Genomic DNA, 19460 nt, shown 5'->3' with positions numbered 1-19460 from the left:
AATAGTTCTTGTCCGTTATTGCGCAAGGATTTTTTGTTCTTGTCTTGCCTGATGGAAATTTTGCAGGGAGAGTCCTTTCCTTCCCCCCACTCTTCCCTATTTTCTCGAGGGATGACTCTAGGGTAGCTTCCACTCTCCCTATCTCCTACTCAATAGCACCCATCTCTGAGGTTAAGTAGCTGGTTATCAGCCTGGGGGGGGGGGCCTCCTGAGTAGGATCCTTTCCCCCACAGTCTCCTTTGCGTTTCCCCATCACAACGGGATGTACTTTTAACAATTGAAAAACACCAAATGATTCTTAACAAGATCCTCTGCCCAATATTAAATAAAGTTAAAACTATTATTTTATATTTTTATGTTTCCGGTGACAACTTTCTGGCACAGGAGCCCTGAAGGTATGATACTATAATTTCTCGCCGTCTCCTAGTGCGCATATGAGGCAACAATACACAAAGAGGTGCTAGATAAAAATGGCTTTAAAACCCAAAATGGTGCTAGCTCTTCCTAGCGTCAGCAGCTCTCCATTCATCAGTCTTACCCGCCGAGCCCCTGATGGCAAAGTTGAACAGTCTCTTCCTGGCGATGACGGGCGCATGACGGGCCCCCCCCTTGGCCCGGATGTGTCCCACGCAGCGGGCGCACGTTTCAGATTTAAAGGGGCCTTTAGGTCCCGCCCCTTGACAGGTCTGGTCTTGGTTGGCACGTCTCGAGGAGGGCTCCGAGGGACCAGCCAGTACACTTCTCTCTTTGCACCCGAGGTGGCTGCCCGCTGCAGCTCATGGATTATTAATGCCACAACAGTCACACAACCTGCAAGCTACCATTACCCGGTTGATCAACCGCATGCGTGAGGCCTGGCCGGCCACACCAACCGGGGACCGTCCACACAACACTTGGATCTGCGGAGCCTTGCGGAGTTCACCCTCCCAGGAGCACGGATTGGCTAGTTTCTTCAGCGAGTAAATGTCACCGCTCCCAGCCGACTGAGGAATTTCAGTGTATATTTGTGTCCATATGTTAATGCTGTTTGAGATTGTACTTAAGGTTCATTAATGCAAAGCCTTTATTATTAGGGTGAGCGCTGTAAATAAATGTTGTAAGCTCGGCCTTCACTACTGACCGTAGTTCCAGTAAAAATGTGTGTGCACATGTTTACAAAGTTTAACAATATAAGGCTACATATAATTCTCCCAGAATGTACTTTGATTAGATGCAAATATTTGCAGAAGCACGAAAACTCAATTGAGGGTTACTTGTTGTCAAAATAAAACGTTCACAGAAAATACAGCTTGATACAAATTATTTTGCTAAACTACTGTGAACTCTTAGGTATTATTTCTTTGAAGTATCATTTAGTAAAATGTCTTGATGTATGCTAGTGTCTCCAAAGAATATTCATGATGAGAAGTCTGTGTAACCAGTTTCAACAAGATTATGAGAAACATGAATGTAACCAAGCAGTAGTTCCTGTGCCTGAACTAAACGACTGTGTGCGGATATGCTCCACTTGAAAGAGCAGATTGTGATCATTCACAGTGAAGCCAGCTGACAGCTGGATAGAGAGAGAGTGATAGAATAATAAAAACATAAGCTCCTGAGTAACACCAGACCTAGTTAGGGGCCTAATTCTTAAAGTAAGTCACAGAAGTGCAGCCATGGTATATGTCATTGAATTACTGGATTTCACGAATTTGCAAGAATTTAGAGAAGTAGGCCAGGAAATCGCACTCCTAGAAAATATTTGTAAACTGTATTTTAACCACAGCAAATATACATGTGTAGGTTTGCTCAAGCTAAAATCTGTTGAGCTTTTACAAGTTCACTTTCCCTTTAACCATTTTTTCACAACCCCGAAAAAAAAATTGCTCCTGAACCTTGTCAGACATAAATTCCAAACTTTTCTCAGTATAGGAAATGATTAGATAAGAGCTGGTGAAAATCCTTAAAACATGCAAGTTAGTAGGTTTGCACAGACTCAAAAGGGCATTCCAGCCTTGGAACTATTGCTTACCTGTTGCATCTGGCCCTTTTTGCAGGGTCATCCCAGTCTTTTTGCGTCCTACCTCCTAATTTTTCTGACCAGTTTTTGTTGGCTTTAGGACTCTGGGCACTTTACCACTGCTAAAACAGTTCTGAAGTGCATATGCTCTCTGTGTAAATTGTACTGTTGATTGGTTTATCCGTGACTGGCATATTTGATTTACTGGTAAGTTCCTAGTAAAATGCACTAGAGGTGCCCAGGGCCTGTAAATCAAATGCTACAAGTGGCTCTGCAGCACTAGTTGTGCCACCCACATTAGTAGCCCTGTAAACATGGCTCAGACCTGCCACTGCAGTGTCTGTGTGTGCAGTTGTAAACTGCCAATTCGACTTGGCAAGTATACCCACTTGCTAGGCCTAAACCTTCACTTTTACTACATGTGAGGCACCTCCAAGGTAGGCCCTAGGTAGCCCCAGGGGCAGGGTGCAGTGTATGTATAAGGTAGGACATATACTAGTGTGTTTCATATGTCCTAACAGTGAAATACTGCCAGGTTTGGTTTTTACTGTGCAAGGCCTATCCCCTTAACATAGGGGCTGCCTTTAAATATCCTTAAAGCTCAGATTCCTTTTGAGAGCAGACAGAAATGTGGAGTTTAGGGTCTCTGAACTCACAATTTAAAAATACATCTTTTAGTGAAGTTGTTTTTTAAATTGTCTGTTTGAAAATGCCACTTTTAGAAAGTGGGCATTTTCTTCCTTAAACCATTCTGTGACTGTGTTTGTGGATTGGCTGTCTGGGTCAGTTTGACAGTTGGGCTGTTTTGCACCTCTCTAGACAGTGACACAAAAGGGGGTGAGGTGTAGCCTGCATATCCTGATGAGCCATCCGAGCTAGAGAGGAGGGAGGAGTGGTCATTCACACCTGAAAGGACTATGCCTGCCCTCACACAATGAAGTTTCTGACCTCCTAGTGTGGGCCTGGCCTGGCCAAGGAAGGATCTTGCAAACACTTGAGACTTTGCTTTGAAGTTTGCCAACTTCAAAGACTGAACAGGGTATAAGAAGAAGACCCAAAACCCCAGACTTTTAAAATATTTCTGGAATCAAGAGGAACCTCTGCCAAGGAGAAGAGCTGAAGAGCTGAAGGAGGACTAATGTCCCTTTGCTGTGCACCTTTGCTGGACTGGCCTGAAGTTGCTGCTTCTGCCTAAAAAGAGTGCAAAGGGTGAACTTCGCTGTGGGTCCTGCTTCAGAAAGTTTTCAAGGGCTTGGAGTAGAGGTTGCCTCCTGTTGGAAGTCTCTGGGACACCAAAGACTTCAGTTTCCTCGACGTGCAGCTCTGGGAACTGTGTGTTTTGTGCTGTTCAAGAGGACAAACCACCGCAACGGCGCCAACGACATCGCTGGCCAGCACCGTGACCTGCCGCCGCCGCACAGAGTCACATTGCCCCGCTTCGCACTGCGACCCTGGTCTCACCGACGCTGTCATCAAACGACTTCACTGAGCCGCTGCTCGCACCGCGACCTGTGGGCCCCTCACTCCGGCATCGCCTGCTCACACTGTAGCCTGGGCCTCCCCGACGTCGCCGCTCCTGATGACACCGGCGCCATTGCCTGCACCATGGCCTGTGGACACTGCTCATAAGGAGCATGAAGCACCGTTCCATCCCGCACCGCAGCCCCGGTCCACTGACACCAGCATCACCGACTCCAGTGTCGTCACCAAGCGATCTTCCTGTACCGTGGCCTGTGGACACTGCTCGTGAGGGTCACGAAGCACCACTCCGTCGGCTTGGGCCTACTGACGACACCGCTTCCGCAACCATGACGCTGCTGCCTTCACCGTGACCTGTGGGCACCGCACGTCACGTCGTCCTGCTTCGCACCGCAGCCCCGACGCCATCAACGCTGGCGCACCTGACTTCATCAGCCTGGAGTTCAATTCGTAAGGTGTATGACTTCAAGGGCCCAACGAATCCTGCACCGACTCTGAAACCAACATTCCAACATCAGCGACGTCGTTCTCCGGAGCTCACCATAATGATCATGACCACCTACAAATCCAAGGTACTGTTTGCGGGTCTTCCTGACAAAGTAGCTGGCCTGTGACGCCACGGCTGGCCTGAACTGTTGGTTTTGTTGCTCACGACGCTGTGATAGCCCCAGGTCAAGCTATTGACTTCAAGGAACTGCATTTTTAAGATAAATCTTACAAAATTCATATCTTTACCACTGTAGGTTGGATTTTTATTGTTTTGGTCTTGTTTTATACAGCTAAATATTGGCTATGTTTCTAAAACTGGTGTAGTGTTTTCACTTATTACTGTATGTTATGTGGAAATGCTTAACACATTGCATCTGAGATAAGCCTGACTGCTCGTGCCAATCTACCAAGGGGGTGAGCAGGGGTTATCTGAGTGGGTATCTCCCTTATCCCGATTAGACTGAGGGTCCCTTCTTAGACAGGGCGCAAACTGACTGCCAAATAGAGACCCCATTTCTAACATTACCTCTACCTCTAGCCACAGTATGTAGATCTGCAGAAAGGTGGCAAAATAAGGAAATTGGTAGTATACAAACCCTGCTATAGTATTAGCCCTGCCATAATCAGAGAGGCTATTATCAGAGCTCTTCTATAATGAGACTACTGCGATAAAGTGTCGCTGCCTGACATGCAATAAATGGACAAGTAGGTTTTTTTACAGGACAAGTAGATGTATGAAGAAATCTGTCCAAGTGACAAGTATATAATGTATTAAATTCCACCCCTTTATGCAGCGCTTACTGCCCCTGACAAGGCGCTGAATGTTACCTTGTCCTTCAAAACGGGGCAAAGTAAATGTAAGTCACTTGCACTGATCAGTGTACAGCGAAATGTGGTGCTGCAGTGGCAAAACTTCCTGTGACTCTCACCTGCCCACCCTTAGCACTGGGTGAACGTCCTGTGACTCTCACCTTCCCACCCTTAGCACTGGGAGAACACTGTGTGACTCACATCTGCCCACCCTTGGTGCTGGGTAAACACCCTGTGACTCACACCTGCCCACTCTTAGCAGTTAGTGAACACCCTGTGACTCACATCTGCCCACCCTTAGCACTGGGAAAACACCCTGTGGCTCACACCTGCCCACCCTTACCACTGGGAGAACATCCTTGACTCACACCTGGCCACCCTTAGCACTGGGTGAATACCCTGCGTCTCACACCTGGCCACCCTTAGCACTGGGTGAATACCCTGCGTCTCACACCTGGCCACCCTTAGCACTGGGTAAACACCCTGTGACTCACACCTGCTCACCCTTAGCAATGGGTGAACATCCTGTGACTCATATCTGCGCGGTCTAAGCACTGGGTGAACAACATGTGGCTCATGTCTGCCCATTCTTGTCAATGGAGAGTTCAGTAGCAGTGGAGCCTCCCCTTACCAGGGAGTGAACACATTGTGGCTCTCATCTGCCCACCCTGATCAGGAGGTGAACGTCCTGTGGCTCACATCTGCCCACCCTCAGCAGTAGGTGAAGGTCATGTGCCTCACATCTGCCCACCCTCAGCAGTAGGTGAAGGTCATGTGCCTCACATCTGCCCACCCTCAGCAGTAGGTGAACGTCATGTGGCTCGCACCTACCCACCCGAAGCAGTATGTGAACGTCATGTGCCTCACATCGCCCCACCCTCAGCAATAGGTGAACGTCATGTGGCTCACATCTGCCCTCCCGCAGCAGTAGGTGAACGTCATGTGGCTCACATCTACTTACCCTCAGCAGTAGGTTAACATCATGTGGCTCACATCTGCGCTCCCGCAACAGTGACTGAACACGTTGTGGCTCACAACAGCATCCTTAGCAGTGGATCACACTTTATTAAACTCAACCTTGCTCCAGTTTAAGAAAGATGTGAAAACACTCTTTACAGAACATTAACACACTGAAATGTTGAAAGCTCAGCTAAAGACGGTGGGGTGGCTCTGGCCAACAATAGCCATGTCAGGAGGGAGCCAGTGGTGAGGGGACAGATGAAGGAGAAGAAAGCGAAATTCCCTGGCACCCCCACCCTGTACTTCCGCTCCGCCTGTTGACTCATGTCTCCTCTATGTCCAGCCCACCACAGAGTTACTGTCAGAGGGGGCAGCAGGGGCTGTTGCCTATTGTTATGACACGACTTTGCACAATTTGCGTTCGGCAGGTGCAGGCCCTTTAATTCAGGGTTAGCTGACTGTCAAGTGGGAGAGGTCATAGCCGATGAGGACACGCATTAGATATCAAATGGGAATGAATCAGAAGTGAGAGGGCCCCGATGAGCAGTGATTGAGCAGAGGAGACACTAAATCGCCAGGAGAGGTCTACCGAAGACGTCTTCGTGCCGGTGAGGGAGAACAATTGTGGAGGAGCTAGAGGCAAAGACAGGCCCGGAAGAAGCTAACATGAACACTGCTCCGAAGCCAGGGCAGGAGGACAGAAGACCCCGGACATCGCAGGAGGCTACTGGTGAAGCAAGGGTCCCGCCACAGTCCTAAAGGAGCGTGGCTTACCCAAATAGGTAATCACCTCCTGGGGAAACTTCACAAAAGGAAATAGTACAACGGGAGGCAAGTGGTATAGCTTGGGGTAGCAAAACACCACACAGGTATCAGAAAAACACAGCATGGACCCTTGTATGGCCCACTCTGGTGGCATTCATTAAAATCTTTAATTTCCATTACTCGGTTACGGGGACCTTTTGGGGAGCAATGAGAGCACGTGATTGGGTGAAATATGAAAAAGTCTCTTCACCGGTTTCCTAAAGGAACATCCCCTGCCTGAGAAAGATAAAAGGGCAAAGCTCCTCTTGGTGAGATTACCAGCCGCTGGTAAATCGGTTGGACTTTAGACTGTTGAAGGTCAAGTCGAGAAAGGAAAAGCATGTTTGGGATAACAGAGCATCAAATTCAGCCGAGTACTATTTAACGGATAGCTGTGAGGATAAATAGGAAGATAAATAGGAAAGAAAGCCTTACAAAAACACTTACCAGTGGTTTGTCTTTTTCCTCCAAGACGCATAACCAGACCTTGTGCCCTGGCTCCGTCATAACTGAAAGAAAAGAAGAAGAATCATCGTCAAAACTAGCCTCTGCACCTCTCAGCATTGCAAAATAAATAAGCAATACATCAAGAAATCAGTGTATTGTGCTCAACATATACTGCATTCATGACAGGCGGTATATACCATCCGCTCCAACATTCCAACGTTTATCTTCCCACTTCTCCTTTTCTATTTTAGAAAATTCAACCCTCATAGCCGTACAGCCCCTCCATCTCGGACTACGCCAGCCGTTAAAAGCCCTGTATAACTATACAGTCTGCCTACAACCTTACCAGTGTAGCCCTAGTAACGGGTAATAAGTTAGATTACATCACACAAAGTAACAGTCGACATCTATGCTAAGAACCCATCTACCCCTCAGTGACCGTAACTTTGCCTTTGACCTCATGCAGCGCTCTGCTGCCTTTAGACTTGGTTTGCAGTATAGAAATACTATATACAGGGAGTGCAGAATTATTAGGCAAATGAGTATTTTGACCACATCATCCTCTTTATGCATGTTGTCTTACTCCAAGCTGTATAGGCTCGAAAGCCTACTACCAATTAAGCATATTAGGTGATGTGCATCTCTGTAATGAGAAGGGGTGTGGTCTAGTGACATCAACACCCTATAGCAGGTGTGCATAATTATTAGGCAACTTCCTTTCCTTTGGCAAAATGGGTCAAAAGAAGGACTTGACAGGCTCAGAAAAGTCAAAAATAGTGAGATATCTTGCAGAGGGATGCAGCACTCTTAAAATTGCAAAGCTTCTGAAGCGTGCTCATCGAACAATCAAGCGTTTCATTCAAAATAGTCAACAGGGTCGCAAGAAGCGTGTGGAAAAACCAAGGCGCAAAATAACTGCCCATGAACTGAGAAAAGTCAAGCGTGCAGCTGCCACGATGCCACTTGCCACCAGTTTGGCCATATTTCAGAGCTGCAACATCACTGGAGTGCCCAAAAGCACAAGGTGTGCAGTACTCAGAGACATGGCCAAGGTAAGAAAGGCTGAAAGACGACCACCACTGAACAAGACACACAAGCTGAAATGTCAAGACTGGGTCAAGAAATATCTCAAGACTGATTTTTCTAAGGTTTTATGGACTGATGAAATGAGAGTGAGTCTTGATGGGCCAGATGGATGGGCCCGTGGCTGGATTGGTAAAGGGCAGAGAGCTCCAGTCCGACTCAGACGCCAGCAAGGTGGAGGTGGAGTACTGGTTTGGGCTGGTATCATCAAAGATGAGCTTGTGGGGCCTTTTCGGGTTGAGGATGGAGTCAAGCTCAACTCCCAGTCCTACTGCCAGTTCCTGGAAGACACCTTCTTCAAGCAGTGGTACAGGAAGAAGTCTGCATCCTTCAAGAAAAACATGATTTTCATGCAGGGCAATGCTCCATCACACGCGTCCAAGTACTCCACAGCGTGGCTGGCAAGAAAGGGTATAAAAGAAGGAAATCTAATGACATGGCCTCCTTGTTCACCTGATCTGAACCCCATTGAGAACCTGTGGTCCATCATCAAATGTGAGATTTACAAGGAGGGAAAACAGTACACCTCTCTGAACAGTGTCTGGGAGGCTGCACGCAATGTTGATGGTGAACAGATCAAAACACTGACAGAATCCATGGATGGCAGGCTTTTGAGTGTCCTTGCAAAGAAAGGTGGCTATATTGGTCACTGATTTGTTTTTGTTTTTGAATGTCAGAAATGTATATTTGTGAATGTTGAGATGTTATATTGGTTTCACTGGTAATAAAAAATAATTGAAATGGGTATATATTTTTTTTTTGTTAAGTTGCCTAATAATTATGCACAGTAATAGTCACCTGCACACACAGATATCCCCCTAACATAGCTAAAACTAAAAACTAACTAAAAACTACTTCCAAAAATATTCAGCTTTGATATTAATGAGTTTTTTGGGTTCATTGAGAACATGGTTGTTGTTCAATAATAAAATTAATCCTCAAAAATACAACTTGCCTAATAATTCTGCACTCCCTGTATACACACACACAGATATATGTTTTTTTTTTTTTTAATATGAGCATGTGTACAGAAATGGGTACTATATAATACTGTTACATGGTAGTGTAAGAACCCCAGGCTTCTCATTTGCTCAAATCCACAATTCAACTTCACCATAATAGCGCCCACTCCGCAACTGTGACCCAAAGGTCACCTACAGTCAAATGAATAAACTCATATTCTGCGCACTAGCTTCACATCTATTGGTAAGCTCACCGGCTGACCAAATAACACCAGTGGAGCTGCAAGTAGCTTTCCAAAGGCTTGACAAATTAATTCCCTTCAAGATATTAATAAAACCTCATAATCAACTCTAGACCTCTTGGCTGAATGACTTAATAAGATTACCACACACCAACCACACACAAAAAATGACCACACCAAGAAATTTAAGAGGCAGCATACCTACAGTAGACTTAGAAGACTCAACAGGTTCCACAACCTGCCCATCAAAAAGCAAAAATTCCAAACGGATGTCCACAATCAAACACTCATCTGAGGAAAATCATAGGGTCCACTTAATTCTGCTAAACCTGGTGTACCACCAGGAGTGGTAATTGCTGTGCAATGCAATATGAAGAAAGCAATTAAAGATGAGTCAACATACCCTGACCTTAAGATATGGTAAAAACTATAAACTGTAGATACAAGTTACAAGAATGTGCAGACTACAAGATGAAGGAGAAAAGCAGTCCTCAGCCACGTCTGACCCGATGGAGGTAACTTCCATTTTGAGATCACATTGCCACAGATGTATCTAGGCCACAGGCATGTTCTATGGGCTCAGATTTGTCCCTAAGCCAGGCCACACAGGCCAGAGCTGTCTGCAAGAGAGTGGCCACCACCTCAAAAATATTCTGCAAGCACCTGGTGTGCTGTAGAACAGTGGTTCCCAACCTTTTGATTTCTGTGGACCCCCGCTTTAACATTAATGGAACCCAGGGACCCCCACTGAATCATCATGGGAATCCAGGGACCCCCGCCTAAGTCATTACTGGAAGCTGGGGACCTAATTTGTCAATATTTGTTAATATTTTTTAATTTTCTAGGCTCTCGCGGACCCCCTGAGAAGGCTTCGCGGACCCCCAGGGGTCCCCGGACCACAGGTTGGGAACCACTGCTGTAGAAAGTAAACAGAGGGTGAGGGTCCATAATTGTGGGACACCAGCAATGGCAGAATGGTGGAGGGTTGGGGAGACTAAGTGGTGGGGAGGAGAACGGATGGAAGAAGGGTCAGGGGAGGGAAAGGGCTGAGGGAAGGATGACTCTGCTGCTGTTCTTTGGCTAAAATACGACAGAAGAAAGAGGCATAAAGAGGTCAAGTCAGAGAGACAGAGAGAAAAACAGAGATGCACTGTAACACTAATAAAGTGAGGCCCACACTTAGAAACAGAGAAAGGGCAAGTGAGAGAGAGTGCAAGAAGACCCCTGCAGTGCTTTATGGTAAATATATAGTCCTAACCTGTTATGTTACGTATTTGCATAGCTCATGGAACCATCATAAGGTCACCTCAAAGTGCTGAGGGGAAGAGAATCAGTAAAGATGGAAAAGAAGGACCAGGAGAGGGGAAAGCAGGAGACAAGATTGAAGGAATGTGGAAGGAGGATTTACAATGGGGAGATCTGCCCCCAGAAAATGATATCTTACCGAAGGGATTAAAATCACTTTATGGGTAGCTGCCTTGGGCATAGGACAGTTAGGTTGGAAAGGAGAAATACTGGAAAGGAAATAGAAGGCGGAGCTGAGATTTGATAGTAAAAGGAAGTAGGTAATGACAGACTGAATTAAGCATAAAAATCACTTTATGGGTAGCTGCCTTGGGCATGTGACAGTTAGGTTGGAAAGGAGAAATACTGGAAAGGAAATAGAAACTGGAGCTGAGATTTGATAGTAAAAGGAAGTAGATAATGACAGAATGAATTAAGCATACATTACTCAACAGACGTTTTGAAAGGCACAAGAGAGTCACTAGGAGGCAGGAGACTGCCAGTCCACTCCACTGTATATACTGCCAAACCACCAATGAGCTTCTCTCTTATACGGACATTTAATAGTTCGCTCCCCACCTTCTTAACCTCCCTCTGATATGCACACACTCGCAGGCACACACCATGCATTCACACACTCATTCACACAGGCATACAAGCATTTATACATGCATGCATCCATTCATTCACGCACACATCCGTACACACATCCAAACTTACACGCAGAAACGTATTCACATTTGCATTCATACACACATTCTCACACATGCACACACACACGCAAGCAACACTACACTCTCATTCACACCCACCCCCCTCCTCTGTCAGAAACCCAACTTACCTGAATCCAGGGGGTCTTCCGGCAGGGGACGGGTTGCGGCGCTGCTACCACCAGCAGTGCCCACCAGCAGAACACCTCCAGGCCGTATTATTTTTCATAATATGGATGGCTGGCAGCGATCTACTAGAGTGACGCTGCTGGTGGTAGCAGCACCACCTTAACACCATCTGCCAGCATGGCCACAGCCAGATTTCCGCCCTTCTTGTGGCGGAAATCCAGCTGTGGTCGTATTATGGCGGACGGATGTTAGCCACTGCAACGGTCTTTTGGCAGCTGTCGCCACGGCAGTAGGCGGTATTTAGTGCCAAAGTTAAAATGTGGGCCTATATATGTACAGAAACAATCAGGAATTAGGCATAAAAAGTAATAGAAAACTGTGAAAACAATAGGCAATACTGAAGGGGGAGACCAAACCATATACTAAGAAAGTGGAATGCGAAGGTCGGGTCCCCACCCAAGGAAGAGGAATCAGTAGAGGGGAGCTGGAGGTACTAGGAAACCCCAACTGGAGTACCTCCCAACAACCAGGAGGAAAGAGGTAAGTTACTGGTTCTAGCCAAATGAACCCACAGAACTTCACAGAAGGATATTGCAAGACCCAGACAAGACTCCAAGAAACCAAGGGTGGATCCTGGAAGAGGAAGACCTGGAAAAGAAGGGGACCAAGTCCAGTTCCAGTTGGAGTGTCCAGTGGTGGCAGGAGCCACTACTCACCCGTCTGCAGATGCAGGACTTGGTTGACGGGGAGACAAAGACGGTCAGCAATGAAGCACTGGAGCAGATTAAAAGTTCCTTGGTGATGCAGTCGATGTCCCAAGCCGCATGAAGGATTGCAGTCATCTGTGGTGTGGAAAAACCACCAAGAAGCCTTGGCAAAGACAAATGTCATAGTTGGAGGAAAAATGGAGCTGCTGGGGACCAGCAAGGTCCAGGAAGGACTCTCATCAGTGCAGGGAGTCCAAAGAAGAAGAGGCAGCTCCCACAAAAGACCCATAGGCAAGGAACCCAGGAGTAGCAAAGAGGCCCACACAGCACACCTGAGGAGAGGTCCCACGTTGCAGGAGAAGCACGCAGAGGGCTGTGCGTCACAGGGAAGAGTGCTGGGGTTGGGGCTACATGGAGCCTGAAGATCCTTTGGAGGAGATGCCAACAAGCCTTGGTAGCTGCAAGAGACGCGGTGTACGGGGGTACTGTCCAGCATGGGAAGGCAAGGGCTTACCTCCACCAAAGTTGGACAGCTGGCAGAGAGGACCAAGGGGACCACTGCAGACCACCACCCATGATGCAGGATTCACGCAGCTCCGGATGAGAGGAGATCCACGCAGCTGGTCGTCATTACAGTTTGTGCCTGCGGATACAGGGGAGTGACTCCTTCACTCCAAGGGAGATTCTCTCTTGCTTCTTGTGCAGGCTGAAGACTTGCTGCCCTCAGAGGATGCACAGCTGGGGAAATATTGCAGTTGCTGGAAGGAGCCGAAGTAACAATGTTGCAGGGCGAGGTCGTCACTGTAGCTGCAGATTGTAGATTCCGGTGGAGTCCAATTGCAGTTCCAGTGGCCAGAAGTCGAAGTAAGTGGTGCAGAGGAGTCCTGCTGGAGTCTTACCCGTCAAATCTGAGGACCCACCCAAGAGGGAGACCCTAAATAGCCCTGGAAGGGGGATTGGTCACCTAGCAGTAAGAGGGGGCTCTGACGTCACCTGCGTGATCTGGCCACTCAGATGCTCCCAGAGGCTTCGGTCCACCTTCGATTCAAGACTGCAGAATCCAGGGGCCATCTGGAGGAGCTCTGGGCACTACCCCTGGGGTGGTGATGGACAAGGGAGTGGTCACTCCCCTTTCCATTGTCCAGTTTCGCGCCAGAGCAGGGACTGGAGGTCCTGGAACTGGTGCAGACTGGTTTATGCAAGGAGGGCAAAACTGTGCCCTTCAAGGCATACCAGTGGCTTGGGGAGGCTACCCCCTCCCAAGCAATATAACACCTGTTTCCAAAGGGAGAGGGTGTTGCCTCCCTCTCCCAAAAGAAACATTTTGTTCTGCCTTCCTGGGCTTGAGCAGTTCAAGCAGCAGGAGGGCAGAAACCTGTCTGACTGGTGGCAGCTGCTTGGGCTGCCCAGAAAACCCCTGAGAGCTGGTGCGAAAATGCTGTGGGTCCTCTAAGGAGCCCTCACAGTGCATGGAATCCTACTTCCAATACTGGCAACATTATTAGGATATGATTCCGACATGTTTGATACCAAACATGCCCAGGTTCGGAGTTACCATTATGTAGCTGGACATAGATAATGACCTATGTCCAGTACATGTGTAAAATGGCGTCCCCGCACCCATGAAGTCCATGAAAATGGAACTGGAGTTCGCAGGGGCACGCCTCACACATAGGTACCTGCACCCTGCCCTCTGGGTTAGAGGTGACTTACAGTGACATTGTGCACTGACCTGTGGTGAAAAGGGTGCGTGCAACCTTTCACGCAGGTTTCAATGGCAGGCCTGCAGATACACTTTGTATGGGCTCCCCATGGGTGACATAATACATGCTGCAGCCCAAGGGGGACCCCTGGTGCCCCAATGCCCCAAGTACCTGGGTACCATATACTAGGGACTTATAAGGGTGCACCAATATGTCAAATGTGGGGTGTTTGTGGTCCAAGCAACCATGTATAAAGGAGAGAGCACAGTCACTGGGGACCTGGTTAGCAGGATCCCAGTAAACACACTCAAAAATATACTGACAACAGGCAAAAAGTGGGGGTAACCATGTCAGAAAGAGGGTACGTTCCTACAAACGCATCCTCAAGCCGGGACCTTGTGGCACTCTGCAACCAGAATTATTCATTCTGCTAACATTTCTTGAGGGAGAGCCCTAGACCCACAGTACTTGTTGGTAAGCCTTGTTATGCTGAAATCAAGGCTATTGTCCCAGTGTGCTTTAAAATGCTTATAAACACGCCTATCTTCACACCATCAGTTTCCTTCAACAAGTTCTGTCTAATATGTTGCAAACTTGTTGGACAAAGTTTGCTTCAAAAAACAACTATATCCATCTTCAGGGTACAATGAGATTTAATGTATCAATGTAACACAGACCATAAAATACTTGTTGCTAGCAGCATGTGTTTCTTTCCTGAAATATTACTCATGCAGAACATCCTCAGGGCACTCCCTTTCAGTAAGCGTGTTCATATAATTAAACTGTATTCATAAAAACACAGTCATAAGTGATTCCTCTACACTGAAGTCTGAATCACTGAAATAGAGCATTATAGTCTTTCTGCAGCAAACAATTTTTACAGTCCAAAATGTTCACTGCTCGTTTAGCAGCCTATAACTCCAGTGTAATTGGGGACAGTACCCTGCCTTGTGTTTGCATCTGTCATGCTGTTCAACATCAGGATCGTTGAACGCCATGGTAGATGTGGATGCTGTGTTGTGGTTAAATGCTCACAGTCAGTGCAATAGTCAGTAACTGCCTGTGCCTAGAACACTAACAAAGAAAAAAGATTAAGGAACAGAAAGCAACAGTCAAAATGTGGAAAGGAAAGAAGAAGCAGACGGTTGACAAAGGGTGCAGTGCGGCATGCATCGATTCCCTATAGCACAGTAAGGTGCAGTGTAGAGATTTCCCACATTACAGTAACATGCAGTGCAGCATGCACCGATGTCTCGTGGTTCTGTAAGATGCAGTGCAGTGTGCACAGATTTCTCACAGTCCTGCAAGATCCAGTGCAGCATGCACAGATTCCTCATAGTGCAATAAAATGCAGTGCACTGTGCACAGATCCCTCACACTGCAGTAATATTAAGATGTGGAGTGTTGTGCACAGATTTCTCAAAGTGCAGTAAGATGTAGTGCAGTGTGAACAGATTTCTCACACTGCACTAAGATTCAGTGCAGTTTGAACAAATTCCCGGCTGAGCTGGGCTCTTCTATCTGGGGACCTCTGGGGAGGCATTCCTTCCAGCCCTGGGGGTGTTTGTGGTCATCATTTGTGTTAAAGAGGGGATCTGTGCTCTATACTGCATCTTACTGCACTATGAGGAATCTGGGCACACTGCACCTTACTGCACTGTGAGAAATCTGGGCACTGAACTGCATCTTTGTGCACTACGATGAATCTGTGCACTGCATCTTACGGCACTGTGAGGTATATGTGCACTGCACTGCATCTTACTCCACAGTGAGGAATCTGTGCATACTCCACTGCATCTTACTGCACTGTGAGGAATCTGTGCACTGCATCTTTCTGCACTGAGGAATCTGTGCACTGCATCCTACTACACTGTGAGGAATCCGTGCATACTGCACTTCACCCTAGTGCACTGTGAGGAATCTGTGCACTGCGTCTTACTGCATTATGAGGAATCTGTGCACTGCATCTTACTTCATCATTAGGAATCTGTGTCACTGCACTGTGTTTTACTGCACTGTGAGAGGTCTGTGCACTGCACTGCACTGCATCTTACTGCACTATGAGGAATCTGACCACTGTGCTGTTTCTTACTGCACTATAAGGACTCTGTGTCACTGCATCTGACTGCATGGAGGAGTCTGTGCATTGCACTGTATCTTACTGCATCATGAAGAATCTGTACACACTGCACTGCATCCTAGTGCACCGTGAGAAATCTGTGCACTGTATCCTACTCCATCATTAGCAATCTGTGTCTGTCACTGCACTCTGTTTTACTGCACTGTGAGAAGTCTGTGCACGGCACTGCATCTTACTGCACTATGAGGAATCTGACCACTGCGCTGTTTCTTACTGCACTTTGAGGAATCTGTGTCACTGTACTCTATCTTACTGCATTGTGAGGAATGTGTGCACTGCATCTTGCTGTATTATGAGGAATTTGTGTTACTGCACTGCATTTTACTGCACTACGAGGAATCTGTGCACTGCAATGCATCTTACCGCACTGTGAGGAATCTGCACTACATCTTACTGTAATGCGAGGAATCTGCACTGCATCTTACTGTACTGTGAAGAATCTGTGCACAATGCACTGCATCTTACTGCACTGTGAGGAATCTGAGCACACTGCACCTTACTGCACAATGGGGAATCTGTGCAATGCACTGTGAGCAATATGTACACTGCACGGAATCATATGCCACTATGAGGAATCTGTGCTCGCTGCATCTTACTGTGCTACAGGGAGTCTGTGCACAAAGGAACTGCATCTTACTGCACTACGAGGGATCTTTGCACTGTGCTGCATCTTACTGCACTATGAGGAATCTGTACACACTGCACTGCATCTTACTTCACCATGAGGAGTCTATGTCACTGCACTGCATCTTACTGCACTGTGAGGAATCTGTGCACGCTGCACTGTATCTTACTGCACTATGAGGAATCTGTACATGCTGCACTGCATCCTACTGCACTAAGGAATACGTGCACTGCACCTTACTGCACTGAGGAATCTGTGGACTGCATCTTGCTGCATTGTGAGGAATAAGTGCACTGCACCTTACTGCGAGGAATCTGTGTACACTGCACTGCATCTTACTGCAGTGTGAGGAATCCATGCACTGCATCTTACTGCTCTGGAGCAATCTGTGCACTGCACCTTACTTCACTGTGAGGAATCTCTGCCAGGAGCCGGGCAAGGTTGGGTCTTCTATCTGGTGACCTCTGGGGGCTCTCCTTCCGGGCCTGGGGGGGTTTAACACAAATGCTGACCTAGGGCTGGAATGAAAGCCCCTCCAGAGCCCCCCCCCCCCCCGGATAGAAGAGCCCAGCTCAAACCCGGCTTCTGGCAGAGACTTCTCATAGGTAAGATACAGTGAAGTATGTACGCAGATTCCTCACTGTGGAGTAAGATGCAGTGCAGTATGCACGGATTCCTCACAGTGTAGTAGGATGCAGTGCACAGATTCCTCAGTGCAGAAAGATGCAGTGCACAGATTCCTCACTGTGCAGTAAGATGCAGTGCAGCATGTACAGATTCCTCACTGTGGAGTAAGATGCAGTGCACAGATTCCTCACAGTACAGTAAGATGCAGTGTGCAGATCACTCACAGTGCAGTAAGATGCAGTGTGCAGATTCCTCATTGTGCAGTAAGATGCAGTTCAGTGCACAGATTCCTCAGAGTGCAGTAAGATGCAGTGTGCAGATCACTCACTGTGCAGTAAGATGCAGTGCACAGATTCCTCATTGTGCAGTAAGATGCAGTGCAGTGCACAGATACCTCAGAGTGCAGTAAGATGCAGTGCAGTACACAGATTCCTCACTGTGGAGTAAGAAAGCAGTGCACAGATTCCTCGCAGTAATATGCAGTGCAGTGCAGATTCCTCACAGTGCAGTAAGATGCAGTGCACAGATTCCTCAGTGCAGAAAGATGCAGTGCGCAGGTCACTCACAGTGCAGTAAGATGCAGTGCACAGCTTTATCACTGTGCAGTAAGATGCAGTGCAACATGTATGCACGAATTCCTCACTGTGGAGTAAGATGCAGTGCAGTATGCATGGATTCCTCACAGTGTAGTAGGATGCAGTGCACAGATTCCTCAGTGCAGAAAGATGCAGTGCACAGATTCCTCACTGTGGAGTAAGATGCAGTGCAGTGCACAGATTCCTCACTGTGGAGTAAGATGCAGTGCAGTGCACAGATTCCTCACAGTGCAGGTAGAAGCAGTGCACAGATCACTCACAGTGCAGTCAGATACAGGGGCAGTGCACAGATCTTCTCTTTAACTCAAACGATGACCACAAACACCCCCAGGGCCGGAAGGAAAGCCCCCCCCCCAGAGGTCCCCGGATAGAACAGCCCAGCTCAGCCCGGCTCCTGGCAGAGATTTCCTCCAGAATTATTCAGTCTATTTCTACAAATACAGCAAAAGGTGCTGACAATCTCCTACCTGAGCAGAAAGCTGTGCAGACATGTCCAGGCTCTCTCCTCCTCCTGGGGCAGCTCTGGTGTCTGAGGTGCTGACCCTGAGCTTTTGTGCCTGAGGTGCTGACCCTGAGCTTTGGTGCCTGAGGTGCTGATCCTGAGCCCTGGGGCCTGAGGTGCTGATCCTGAGCCCTGGGGCCTGAGGTGCTGATCCTGAGCCCTGGGGCCTGAGGTGGTGTCTCTGAGGCCTGGGGCCTGAGGTGCTGACCCTGAGGCCTGGGGCCTGAGGTGCTGACCCTGAGCCCTGGGGCCTGAGGTGCTGATCCTGAGGCCTGAGGTGCGGATCTTGAGCCCTGGGGCCTGAGGTGCTGCCCCTGAGCTCTGGGGCCTGAGGTGCTGCCCCTGAGCTCTGGGGCCTGAGGTTGCTGCCCCTGAGCTCTGGGGCCTGAGGTGCTGATCCTGAGCCCTGGGGCCTGAAGTGCTGCCCCTGAGCCCTGGGGCCTGAGGTGCTGATCCTGAGCCCTGGGGGCCTGAGGTGCTGATCCTGAGCCCTGGGGCCTGAGGTGCTGATCCTGAGCCCTGGGGCCTGAGGTGCTGCCCCTGAGCTCTGGGCCTGAGGTGCTCCCCTACGGGGTGAAGAAACAGCCTGGGCTCCTTCCTCCTTTCTTCTAGTTTCCTGGCTGGAAGAAGGACTTGGGGTGAGACTGTCCTGGTGCTGACTTCTCCTCCACTAACCCGGAAGTACACACCGCGTCCGACAACGTCTCGGTGCTCAATGCTGGTGCTGACGCTGCCGCGCTGACCCGGAAGTGGAAACGCGCACGCAAGGAGCGGGCAGCAACTTGTTACTGTCCGATGTTGGTGGGGAGGCGGCCTGACCCGGAAGAGGAAGTGCCCTCCGCGGGGTCTGTGGGCAGCGTGCGCACCACAGAGGGCCCCTCGGCGGTGAGAGCTCAGGTCGGAGGGGCGAGGACGGCCGGGGGGGGTCACTGGAGCCCCGCCCCCCTCCATCCACGGGTCCCTTGACAGCAGTATCAAAGGACCTGCCCCCCCCCCCCCGTACATACCCCGAACACCCCCATCCTTGCAACCCGGCCTCCTCCCCCTCAATCCTAGGATCCCTTCCCAGGGCAGCTCCTGCAGGAGTGTGGAAGGACGTGGACCCCCTCCCCCTTCCATCTACAGGCTCTGACCCCCCCCACCTCCTTCCACAGGCTCTGAA

General features: G+C 48.6%; 1 pseudogene; it reads right to left on the bottom strand.

Annotated features, from left to right (window-relative positions):
• Positions 1 to 19460, bottom strand: part of LOC138267309 (zinc finger protein 208-like) — a 331096-nt pseudogene that overhangs the window by 202134 nt on the left and 109502 nt on the right.

The sequence above is a fragment of the Pleurodeles waltl genome, chromosome 12 (genome assembly GCF_031143425.1).
Source record: "Pleurodeles waltl isolate 20211129_DDA chromosome 12, aPleWal1.hap1.20221129, whole genome shotgun sequence".
Classification (NCBI taxonomy): domain Eukaryota; kingdom Metazoa; phylum Chordata; class Amphibia; order Caudata; family Salamandridae; genus Pleurodeles; species Pleurodeles waltl.
The sequence above is the reverse complement of the archived record's forward strand: the minus strand, read 5'-3'. Positions and strand labels throughout refer to the sequence as shown.